This window comes from Macaca nemestrina, chromosome X (genome assembly GCF_043159975.1).
Source record: "Macaca nemestrina isolate mMacNem1 chromosome X, mMacNem.hap1, whole genome shotgun sequence".
Classification (NCBI taxonomy): Eukaryota; Metazoa; Chordata; class Mammalia; order Primates; family Cercopithecidae; genus Macaca; species Macaca nemestrina.
Genome location: NC_092145.1, coordinates 123068680 through 123081480, shown reverse-complemented (window position 1 = coordinate 123081480; position 12801 = coordinate 123068680). Strand labels below are relative to the sequence as shown.

The 12801-nt window shown below is 38.9% G+C and overlaps 1 pseudogene; it reads right to left on the bottom strand.

Moving 5' to 3' along the window:
- Positions 1–2411: 2411 nt before the first annotated feature.
- Positions 2412–5369, bottom strand: LOC105484291 (putative protein FAM47D; annotated as a pseudogene).
- Between the last annotated feature and the right edge of the window lie 7432 nt (positions 5370–12801).

Here is a 12801-nt window from a genome sequence, read left to right as displayed (position 1 = left end):
CACTCACGCCAGCAGCAGTGACAAGGCACGGTGCAGGTGTACCATTGTGCTGGTGGGGAAGAGAAGGTTAGGTCTGCCTGGGCATACACGCACCAGCATAGCAATGTGGAGGGTGGCCATCAGTGCAAACGAGCTGTTGTGTGTTTGTAGAGGCCACTCTGCTGGAGCACTCTGCCAGTCAGGTGTGGTTCAACAGCTATAATGTGGACCCCAAGCGGCACCTGGCAGCTGCGCTGCAAGCAGTTGTGGCCAGGCTGGGGCCCCACAAGAGGCCAGCAGACTGAGAGACACGATCAAAAAGTTACTTTTTATAGTGTCTTTCGGTTTTGATTTTTTAGTATCCTTCCTCCTTTCCAACTCCATCCTCTTCCACAAATATAGGTTTAGTATTAATTCTGTGATGCCTGAGGCATTAGGCACTCCAATAAGTAATCCTTTGAGTCCCACTAGAATTTGAGTTTGGTGACATCGTGTCCATTGTGTAGATGAGGATACATCCTCCGTGAAGTGCAAGGTCACATAACCAAATGTGGAAAAGTAGGTCTGTCTCTTGCTGAAAGGAACTGAACATTGACTGCTGCTGCATGAAGCCCAAGGCTTTGGTGGACAACCTCAGAAACTAGTAACTCTGAGCCATAAGGCATGATATTGGCCTCTCAGAAGTCTGAATAATATGTATGGGGATTTCCCAGATTTTGAAGGCATTAATGACTCATTTCTCTAGGATACTGATGTAAGTTCTTCAGTGGAAGACAAGTGGAAAATGAGTGTCTTTGTCTACAGACATAAGGTCTTAATAAAAGCAATCATGAAATTGACCTTGGTGGGGAGAGCACTGAAACAGGATTACATGGCCTGAGTGAAGTCCTAACAATAGAGAAGATTAGGTACAAAGACACAAGAAAGACACAAAGGTAAGAAAACGAATATTGACTGGAGTCTGGAATGCAGGAGCATGTGTGTGTATATGTGTGCATGTGTGTGTGAGTGTTTATGTACCTAGATAAGTTTAACCTGGAGAATTAACAAGCCGTGCTTGTGTTTTACAAAAATACACTCAAGAAGAGACACGGGTTGGAAACTGTTGCAGAAATACAATAACAGATAGTGGTGACATGAACCTATGTTTATGATGATGAATTTGAAGAGAAATTATAGGCCTTGGCTTAGAAAACAACATGAAAAAAGACTTGGTTCTTCAGGAACACAATGCCCATGGAAAAATTTCACTAGAAACAGAATTTGCACATAGATAGATGTATATATCACTGCTTACTTGGATGAAATATATGCCTATATGTCCATTTACAGATGGATTCTTTCATCTCTGAAAGAAAAAGTGCACTTCAGATCTACACTACAAATATATTTACCTACAAATTTACCTATACCAGACAGTTTTACCTGCTATGTTTGAAAGGTAAAGCAGTTGCTTAATTTATTATTTTAAACTTATGAGTGCATTTTAAATTGCTATTAATGGAATGAAAATTATTTGAACTTGAACAGATATGTAAGGATATTTGATGTTGTTTGGTAGCTTTTCTCATACAGATCTATTTTGCACATGACGTTTGCCAGGGAGTTGAAGCTACCTCCTATTCTGCACCCGTTTATATGATTTGGTAATAGTCTTTTGTAGTGAAGGTTTATGAACATGGTGAAATACATACATTCAGTTGAGAGAGATGATAAAATGGTACAACTCAAGTTTCACCTATGATTTTGATAAATAGTTTTCAAACCGGTTTTGGGGGTTTGATGTAATCCCAAAGGGGAAGATAACAATATTACTCTTAAAAAGTGTTAACATTAATTTGGCTATAGACTCCAATTTTTGGTTAACAAAATATTTGTCAAAATTATATATTCAAATTTCAATGTAAATAGAGTTATACAATTCTCCTTTTACTCAGCACATTTTGGTGTTTTTGTTGTTTGTTTGTTTTTTGAGAAAGGGTCTCGCTCTGTCGCCCAGACTGGAGTGCAGTGGCATGATCATGACTCACTACAGTCTTAACATCCTGAGCTGAAGCGGTCCTCCCACCTCAGCCCTCTGGGTAGATGGGACTACAGGTGTGCACCACCATGCCTGGCTAATTTTTGTATTTTTTGTAGAGACCAGATTTCAACCATGTTGCCCAGGCTCTTCTTGAACCCCTGGGCTCAAGCAATCTATCCACCTGGGCCTCTCAAAGCGGGGAGGGATTACGGGCATGAGCCAATGTGCCCAACCCCATTTCTCTTTTTAAGAATAATTCTTTTATTTCTGGTTTTATGTATTTTTACAAATAATTGACATGATAATGTAATATTCACAATGCTTCAAAAATGTGAAAAAAGTATATGTGAATATTAATCACATAATTGATAAAATATATGAAATAATGAAGCCAAAGCAGGTCATCAAGAAATATTTATAAACATTAGGTATTGAATTTACAGGTGTTGCCAAAGTTGTACATCCACGGGGCCAGTCGTCATAAATTCTGATTGATGTTTAAAATGAGAGCAAGAAATACCCAATTAAGTAGTAAATTGAAAACCATCTAATCTTCTTCCGATGCATCTGTGACGTCTTCTTTGTACTTGTAAACTTGCATTGCACGTTGAATAGGAGTCTTAACAGAGTCCTAAGCCCATCCCTTCCTGGCAGTCTTTCAGTGATGTGAGGCATTTCTTTTTTTTTTTTAATTTTTTTTTTTTTTTTTTTTTTTTGAGACAGAGTCTTGCTCTGTCGCCCAGGCTGGGGTGCAGTGGCCGGATCTCAGCTCACTGCAAGCTCCGCCTCCCGGGTTTAGACCATTCTCCTGCCTCAGCCTCCCTAGTAGCTGGGACTACAGGCGCCTGCCACCTCGCCCGGCTAGTTTTTTGTATTTTTTAGTAGAGACGGGGTTTCACCGTGTTAGCCAGGATGGTCTCGATCTCCTGACCTCGTGATCCGCCCGTCTCGGCCTCCCAAAGTGCTGGGATTACAGGCTTGAGCCACCGCGCCCGGCCTAGAATGAAATCCTTAAAGGCAATTGGTCCCTAAAGATCGTCAAGAATATTGGGTTCATCAGGCTTTTCAAATAACAGCTTGGGGTCAATCAAAGGTTAATCACTTCTTACCTTTTTCCCCAACTTAGGTTTAAGGTACCATGCTCCATACCTCATCTTCACACGCTGTGCGGTGTAAGAATTCGGTGCTGTCTGGAGTTTCCTGTACCAGTCTTTTTCCTGTGAGAAGGATTCGACCTCATCCATTTCATCTAGCTCTATTCTGTATTGCAGTGCTGAGGCCCATTCTTTTATCTTCTTAATCTGTTGGTCTTCATAGGTTGCTCTCCACTTGGGGGTAAAGTCATACAGACTCCTGATGGATTCTTCATCAACTCCCATGTCTCAAGCCCACTTGAAGTCACACAGTTTTCTCGATGTGTCTATGTTGAAGAGAGTCAGAAACACACTCCGTTGTGCTTGGTGTATCTTCCTGAAGCAGTTCTTTTAGATGGGACGCTCGAATCTTGGGAGACTCCGAGAATTGATGGGACGCTGGAGCTTTGGGAGGCTCCGGGGAGGGATGGGACACTCTAGTCTTGGGAGGCTCCGGGAGGAGACTGGACACCTGACGAGTCTTGGGATGCTCAGGGCAAAGATGGGATGCCTGAGTCTCTGGAAGCCGTAGGCAGAATTCTCTACGAGGGTATTTACCAGACTTGGTGGGTTCCTTGGTTTTCTTCTCCAGACCCTCACAGTAAGCCCATGCCTTCTCCAGCTTCATCTCAGGATCCAGCGGTTTCAGCACCTGTAGTAGGAGATCTGGAGGCAAATCTCCCAGATTGGGGTACATGGCCAAGGGATGCTTAGCCATCAGCTGGGCTTCCTCTACGAACGCCTTCCGTGCTGGCTGGGCTGGCAAGAGCTTGGAAAACATGGCCGCTTTCTTGAGCAGCTTTTTCTGCCTGCTTTTGGGGTCAGCTTGGGGACCTCTGTGAGAGATTTTGGGGAGTAAAAACTCATCACGGAGACAAATGAGCATATCTTCAGGAGACGGACAGCTGTAGCAGAAGTCGTCCATGCCCTCCTTCACAAATACCCAGTTCTAAATTTACAAGAAAAAGTCAAACAACCCCATCAAAAAGTGGGCAAAGATATGAACAGACCCTTCTCAAAAGAAGACATTTATGCAGCCAACAGACACATGAAAAAATGATCATCATCACTTGCCATCAGAGAAATGCAAATCAAAACCACAATGAGACACCATCTTACACCAGTTCGAATGGCGATCCTTAATAAGTCAGGAAACAATAGGGGCTGGAGAGGATGTGGAGAAATAGGAATGCTTTTACACTGTTGGTGGGACTGTAAACTACGTCAACCATTGTGGAAGACAGTGTGGCAATTCCTCAAGGATCTAGAACTAGAAATACCATTTGACCCAGCCATCCCATTACTGGGCATATACCCAAAGGATTATAAATCATGCTGCTATAAAGACACATGCACATGTATGTTTATTGCAGCACTATTCACAGTAGCAAAGACTTGGAACCAACCCAAATGTCCATCAATGACAGACTGGATTAAGCAAATGTGGTACATATACACCATGGAATACTATGCAGCCATAAAAAAGAATGAGTTCATGTCCTTTGTAGGGACATGGATGAAGCTAGAAACCATCATTCTGAGCAAACTATCGCAAGGACAGAAAACCAAACACCTCATGTTCTCACTCATAGGTCGGAATTGAACAATGAGAACACTTGGACACAGGGTGGGGAACATCACGCACTGGGGCCTGTTGTGGGGTGGGGGGAGGGCGGAGGGATAGCATTAGGAGATATACCTAATGTAAATGACGAGTTAACGGGTACAGTAAACCAACATGGCACATGTATACATATGTAACAAACCTGCACATTGTGCACATGTACCCTAGAATTTAAAGTATAAAAAACAATAAAACAAAACAAAACAAAAACCAGTTCTGGGTGTCCATGGGCGGGAACCTCAGGCCTCTGTGCTTGCGCTTCGTGATACACTTGGAAGGCGGTTTGTCACAGTACCAGGGCTTGGAGTCCATGCCCGGGGACCTGGGCCGGTCCCGCGGCCTCTGGCCCCCCCATGGTGGCCCTCGCTGGGGTGCCACCTCTCCAGTTTCCGCGGTTCCTGATCGATGCTGCCCTAGTCGCTAGGAGACCGCCAGCCACGTGCAGGTCAGATTCTTCCTGGAAGCGGGGCAGCACAGACACCACCTGTGCAGCTCGGATTCTCCAGGGAATGGTCAGCAACGGAGTGCCCAAGCCCCTGCTCATTCCGTGGTGTGGTCCATGGGATGGACAGAGCGCAGTTTCTTTTTCAATTCGCCTTTGGATGGACATTTCGATTGTTTCCCGTTTTGGACTATGATAAATATTCTATGAACATTTGTGTCCATGTCTTTACACGTACATATACTTTCATTTCTCTTGGATACATTTTAGCTAGGAGTCCAATGGCAGGATCATATAATAGGTGTATTTTTAACGTTTTTAAGAAACGACCAAACTTTTACAAAGTATTTACACTATTTCATATTCCTTCTACTAGTGTAGGAGCATTGCAGGTTTTTTCACCTATGATCCAACACTTGGTATGGTGAGTCATTTTAATTTTGGCTATTCTAATAGGTGTTAGTGGAATCTCACTGTGGTGTTTATTTGCATTTCATAATGACTACTGGTATTGAACATCTGTATATTTTCTTATTTGCAATTTTTATCTCTACTTGGGTGAAGTTTCTGTGCAATTTCTTTTCCATTTTTAAATTATGTTGCTGGATATCATATTTCGTTTTGAGAATCCTTGCTGTGTTCTGGATGTAAGTTCATTATCACATATATGATTTGCAAATTTTTCGCTTCATCCTTGGCTTTTCCCTTTCATTGTCTTAACGGTGGTAAAGAGAAGTTTTTTAATTTGATGAAGTTCAACTTATCAATTTGTTCTTTTATGGATTGTGCTTCTTTTGATGGTATCTGTGAAAACTTTGCCTACCCAAAGTTCACAAATTTTTTAAAATTTAAATCTGTTTAATTTTTTGTAAACAGCACATGATGTAGATCAAGTTTTTATTTGAATAAACGTGTCTATTGCCTATGTATATATGATAAATTTCAGAACAATTTTTGTAAAGACTATCTTTTGTCTACTGAATCACCTTTGGAAATTTGTAGAATATAAGATGTCTATATTTTTTATGGGTCAATTTCTGGGCACTCTTTTCCGGATTTTTCTCTCACACAAATTACACACTCTGTTGATTACTTTAGCTTTATAATAAATCTAGAAATTAGGCTGTATTAGTCCTTTAACAACGTTCTTTTACAAAGTTGGTTCTTCTAGGTCCTTTGAATTTCTATAAAAATTTTAAAATCAGTTTGCCAATGTCTAAAAAATCCTGTTGGGATTTTGATTAGGATTTAGTTGAACCTATAGATCAATTTGAGGATAATAGACATATTAACAATAGGAAGTCTTCTGACCACTGAAAAAGGTACATTTTTCCATTTGTTTGTGTGATTTTTAATTTTCTCAGGAATATTTTGTGTTTTTTTAGTGTATACGACTTTCACATTTTTTTCTCTCCAGAGTTTTCCTAAATATTGTTTTTGATACTGTAATATGTAGTATTGTTATTTAAATTGCAATTCCCAATTTTTTGTTGTTAGTATATACAAATATTGATTTTTGTATATCCATCTTGCATCATACAACCTTGGTAAACTCACTTACTACTTTCAGGAGCATTTTTGTAGATTTCACTGAATTTTCTTTTTTTTTTTTTTTTTTTTGAGACGGAGTCTCACGCTGTTGCCCAGGCTGGAGTGCAGTGGCGCGATCTCGGCTCACTGCAAGCGCCGCCTCCCGGGTTCCCGCCATTCTCCTGCCTCAGCCTCCTGAGTAGCTGGGACTACAGGCGCCCGCCACCGCGCCTGGCTAATTTTTTGTATTTTTAGTAGAGACGGGGTTTCACTGTGGTCTCGATCTCCTGACCTTGTGATCCGCCCGCCTCAGCCTCCCAACGTGCTGGGATTACAGGCTTGAGCCACCGCGCCCGGCCGAATTTTCTTTATATATGATAATGTCATCTGTGAATAAAGACAGTTTCTCTTCTTTCTTTCAAAATTGAATATGTTTATACCCCTCCAGTCCAGTTGTAATCCTTTATTTTCCTTTGAATCATATCAGTTAAATTTTTATCTTTCTTATGGTGTTTAAAACTATACTTATGAAAGAAATTTAAAAAAAATGTATAGACAAATTCACCTTACATTATTCCTCTACCATATTATTTTCTCAGCACATAATAATTTTTTCTGTACATTCTTATCCATTTTTAAAAAGAAGTTTTTTTTATTTCCCTTGGTAGGTGCAGCTGAACAATGTTTTCTACCATTACTAGCAAGTATACCCTAGTTCCTCCTTGTAAATGAGGCATGATCAATGCCTTTCTTGCCTTTGGCTTCTCCTCTGTAAAATAGACACAATGTATATTCTTAGGTTTCTCATTAAATCAAAGAAATGGATTATGTGTAAATCAAGATAATCTATATAACATGATTTTGTGTAGTGTCTGGCACAGAATAAGAATCCAGTAAAGTATTGTTATTTTATATAGTATTACTACAATTTGAAAATAAAAATATCCTACATTCAGTGTGTCTAAATAAAGGAGAAGCAGAAATCATACAGATCTATTTACATGTTACAAATATTTTCATTTATCAATTATAAGAATCTGTTAAACTCTCAACATATTTGGTAGATTTTACAATGTGTAGTTGGTAAGACCATTTTGATATGGATTTATTTTTAACTTTCTTACTTGGAAAAATTCCATGGACTCTATGTTAAATTCAAGAGCCAATACTTCAACAATTCTCTATAACAGTACTCTAACTAGCAAGCTCATATGAGTATTCACTTATCTAAAATGGGTGAGAGTTTGAATAAAACTTCTATATTTTAAGTAATTCCAGAGAAAAACACACAATGAAGCTCCTAAAGGTCAAAATTTTTCATGTGACTGTTCATTAAAACAGTTTTTGTACCTCACAGCCACTTCATTTTTTTCACTTTTCAAAGTAGAATGTTATACAAAAGACTCATATCCAGAATATATAAATAATTATTAAAATGTAACAATGAGACAGCAAAGAACACAAAACAAAAATGTATAACACACAGTAGTTTCACATGTATGGAGATATATAGGTAAAGAAATAATTATAGTTGTGTGTACATATTGGTTAATATACATGCATTATAGCTCTGTCTGCTGAGAAACTAGAAAAAAATGACACCCAAGTAGCCAAAAGTACATCCAGTGTCCAGATCTTGGTTTCTAAATGCCATTCTCCAAAATAACAAAAACAAAACAGAAATATCCTTGGAGAAATGAGTAATTCTAGGCCTGGGGCAGTGAAAATACAAGATGAGCCTGGAGTATTATGTAATGACAGAAAATAGGAAGTGCTCAGAAAACAAAAGAATAAAAGCAGATCAGGAGTCAAACTGAAAGAGCACTCAATGGCCAAAGTTAAAACAATTTAAGCAACATGAGAATTAAAATTTAAAAATCATAACACAATATAAAATGAAACATCCATGAGTCCATAGTAATATAAATAATTGTACAAATAAATAAATGAAAAAAAGGTGGCCGGGCGCTGTGGCTCACGCCTGTAATCCCAGCACTTTGGGAGGCCGAGACGGGCGGATCACAAGGTCAGGAGATCGAGACCATCCTGGCTAACACGGTGAAACCTCGTCTCTACTAAAAATACAAAAAATTAGCCGGGCGCGGTGGCGGGCGCCTGTAGTCCCAGCTACTCGGGAGGCTGAGGCAGGAGAATGGCATGAACCCGGGAGGCGGAGCTTGCAGTGAGCTGAGATCCGGCCACTGCACTCCAGCCTGGGCGACAGAGCGAGACTCCGTCTCAAAAAAAAAAAAAAAAAAAAAAAAAAAAAAAGGTGCAAATCTGTCTTATGAAGAATTTCAAAAAATGTACATAGATACTCCTCCCTCCTGAGGTGGAATTTAAATGTCCTCCCCAGAGTGTGGGCTGGATTCTAAAAAATTGAATATGGAAAAGAAAAAATGGTAACATTTTAGTGGAGAAGCCTGGCAGTTCTCTCCTTAACCAAGTGATCAATGTTAATATCAGCAGTGAGAAGTCACGTTGGTATCATGCACTCCTCTGATAGGATGTGATGAGAAAGACACTTCATCTCTATAGTATACTTCTCTAAATTCCAGAATCCTAGTCTAATGAGGAGAAAACATCTAACAAACCCAAGTCCAGGGACATTTTGCAAAATTCTCAAGTACTCCTCAAAACCATAAAGGTCATGGGAAACAAGTAAAGGCTGAGAACCAGTCATAGACTTTAGATTAAAGAGACATGAAAACTAAATTCAATGTGGTAGGCTGAGTTGTATCCTGACACTGAAAAAGGACATGGGTATAAAAAATTTACAAATATGAATAAAGTCTGAAGTTTAGTTAATAGTAATATGTCAATGTTAATTTTTTTTTTTTTTTTTTGAGACGGAGTCTCGCTCTGTCACCCAGGCTGGAGTGCAGTGGCCGGATCTCAGCTCACTGCAAGCTCCGCCTCCCGGGTTCAAGCCATTCTCCTGCCTCAGCCTCCCGAGTAGCTGGGACTACAGGCGCCTGCCACCTCGCCCGGCTAAGTTTTTTGTATTTTTAGTAGAGACGGGGTTTCACTGTGTTACCCAGGATGGTCTCGATCTCCTGACCTTGTGATCCGCCCGTCTCGGCCTCCCAAAGTGCTGGGATTACAGGCTTGAGCCACCGCGCCCGGCCGTCAATGTTAATTTTTTAGTTTAAATGCATGTACAATGTAAGATATTAATTTTAGGGGAAGCTGGGCAAAATGTGCATGAAAATGCCTTATACAGTCTTTGCAATTGGTTCATAAATCAAAAATTATTCTAAAATAAAAAGTTTCCATTTTAGACTATATATTGCATCATGACAAATTATCAGCAAATTACTATAAATCATACAAGAGAGAAAGCTGTAGCTTATTTTAAATGCATACTTATGGCCCCTCTGCCCCCATATATAGTAAAACATAAGTTTTTCGAAGTGGAGCCAGTCATCTACATTTTACACGGTCTCTAAATTATACACACCAATAGGTGAGAATTACTTTTCTAAAGCCCTGTGCCTTTTATAGGCCCCAAAGACTTTCAGAGTTTAAAAACCACAGTAGTTATGGTATTATCCAAAGTCACCAAATTTGGAGAAAATTAAATTTCAGCAAGTGCTATATGGGAAGGTAAAAATCAGATAGTGGAGCCTGTGGACAAAATAATTCACTTAGACACATGTACATAACTAGTAGGCCCACAGGATAATGACATCATGATAGAAGAGTAAAGAAGATACAAAGTTTGGTGAGTACCTGACTGGCAGTGATAAAAAACTAAGAGTGAAAGCAACTTACTTGTGCAAACAGTCCTTCTTGGGTTAAAGAAAACTGACATCACTATAGAGTACAGAGAAATTACAACTGGCCTGTTCAATCAACAAGCAACAACCGCCTTAGTATGAAGTGTTACTCCAGAAATGAATAATGCAGCTGACAAGCAAAACCAACACCAACAAGCTAATAAATAAATGTTCAAGGAAGTCAAAATGCTCTGAGCAGAGTAGCATGTAATGAATAAGTATACAAGAAAATTAAAATAAACAATGAAAATCAATTGTGATGAAGTGCATTGGTTTAATGGAGTCGAAATAATCCCAGTTCTGACATCTTTGTGTGCCTCTGCCTGCTCTTAATTACCTCCAACCTTTACTGCAGACTTAACTCAGGACACAATTTTCACCCTCCAGCAGACTCATGTTATCTGCAACCTTGTTGCCTCTTCCACCCACATATGGCACCTGCCAGCCTTTCTCAGATACTCAATCATTTTCATTCTGATCCAACCCACTTTGGAATTCTTTTTCTTTTATTAGCTCTTGGTAAGTTTACTTTCTGGGATGATTAATTTTCTGTGTCAACTTGGCTAGGCTATGGTGCCCAACTATTCGGTCAAACAGTCTAGATGTTGCTGTGGAGGGATTTTTTAGATGTGATTTAATATTTTATACCAGTAGACTTTGAATAAATCAGATTTACCCTGCGTAGGATGGGTGAGCATCATCCAATCAGTTGAAGGCCTTTAAGAAAAAGACAAAAGTTCCCCCCAAAAGACGGAATTCTCCCTCCAGACTGAAACACAGCAATCCGTTTGAGTTTCCAGCCATTAGAATCAAGACCGCAACATCAACTTTTGCCTGAATTTCTAACCCACAACCAGCTCTGCAGACTTCGGATTTGCCAACCCCCACAGTTGCATAAACCAATTCCTTAAAATTTCTTTATCTATCTATCTATCTATCTATCTATCTATCTATCTATCTATCTATCTATCTATCTATCGGCAAGCATATATGTATCTATTCTAGTATTTCTATATATATAAATCTTATTTCCTATTATCCTATATATCCCCCTTTCTCTATATACACACACACACACACACGCATATATATATATACACACACATATTTTCTTATCTTTCTGTAGAATCTTGATTAGTACACTACTCGTTTTTATCAGTTTTCTACCAGTAACAATGTACATATCTTGTCTTATAATGATGTGCACTGCAGCAATTTTACCACTGCTACACCCACTGACAATTTTTCTCAGCAAGGTATAGAATATAGTTAAGGAATAAGAAATAATATAGACTTAAAGGTTTCCATTTTGTTTTTTGAATCACAAAGCATAGAAGAATTATTCCGTACCTTGGCTGAGTATCAGAATCACTTGTGGCCCATCTTAAAAGTATATATGCCAAGGTTATAACCCAAGCCTGCAGAATCAAAATTCCTCCCATTGATAATGATTCACAGCCAAGGGCTGAAATCCCTGGATACATAGTAATTTGATCACAGTATCTCAGACAGGATATAGTCCAGCACTACTGATATTAATAAAGAACTTGAGGCAAAAAGAGAACAAATGACTTACACAAGTTCTCAAAAAGTAAGAATGAACAATGTCAGGCTAATATTTTTCATATTTCTAGATTTGTCCTATTTTCTGGTATAAATTCCAGAAAAATATGACAGTATTCCTGTTTCCTTTTATGCATATTTGTCATCTGGTCCATTGTTCCAATTCACAGATATAAATATATTGCAATATTTAGAAAATAATCGAGCAGAGGCAGCTCTATTTTATAAGGTGGTTCAGGTACAAATGACACTCTCTAGTATATAGCTAGAGGACTTCACAAATGGCTAAAATCTTGGCAATTTTGTGCGTTGATAAAGTTATAAAACTTTGAGGACAGGTAAATGTTACTGTGCCATATCCTCTGATTTAATTAAAAAAGACTGCTCTCACTTTCCTATTGATGGAATTTCATAGATGCATTTAACAAATTGTCATTACTCTTAGCTTATTTTCTAGTAGCAAGCAAAATAATTCCAAAATCACTTCATATCATGGATATGAATAATGTAGAATAATCAATAATCTGTTATCCACGAGTGCTGATTTAATCTTATTCCTTGGCTTCTAATGCAAAATTTGCATCTTTTACAGAATTTCCAATTCACAGAGTACTGTATGCATACACATATAACCAGTTAAAAGCCATGTTCTCAGCTAATGTCCAACATTGGAAGAGCAGGCAAAAATACGCAATATTAGTAGTATTTACAGACAGATTGTTACCATT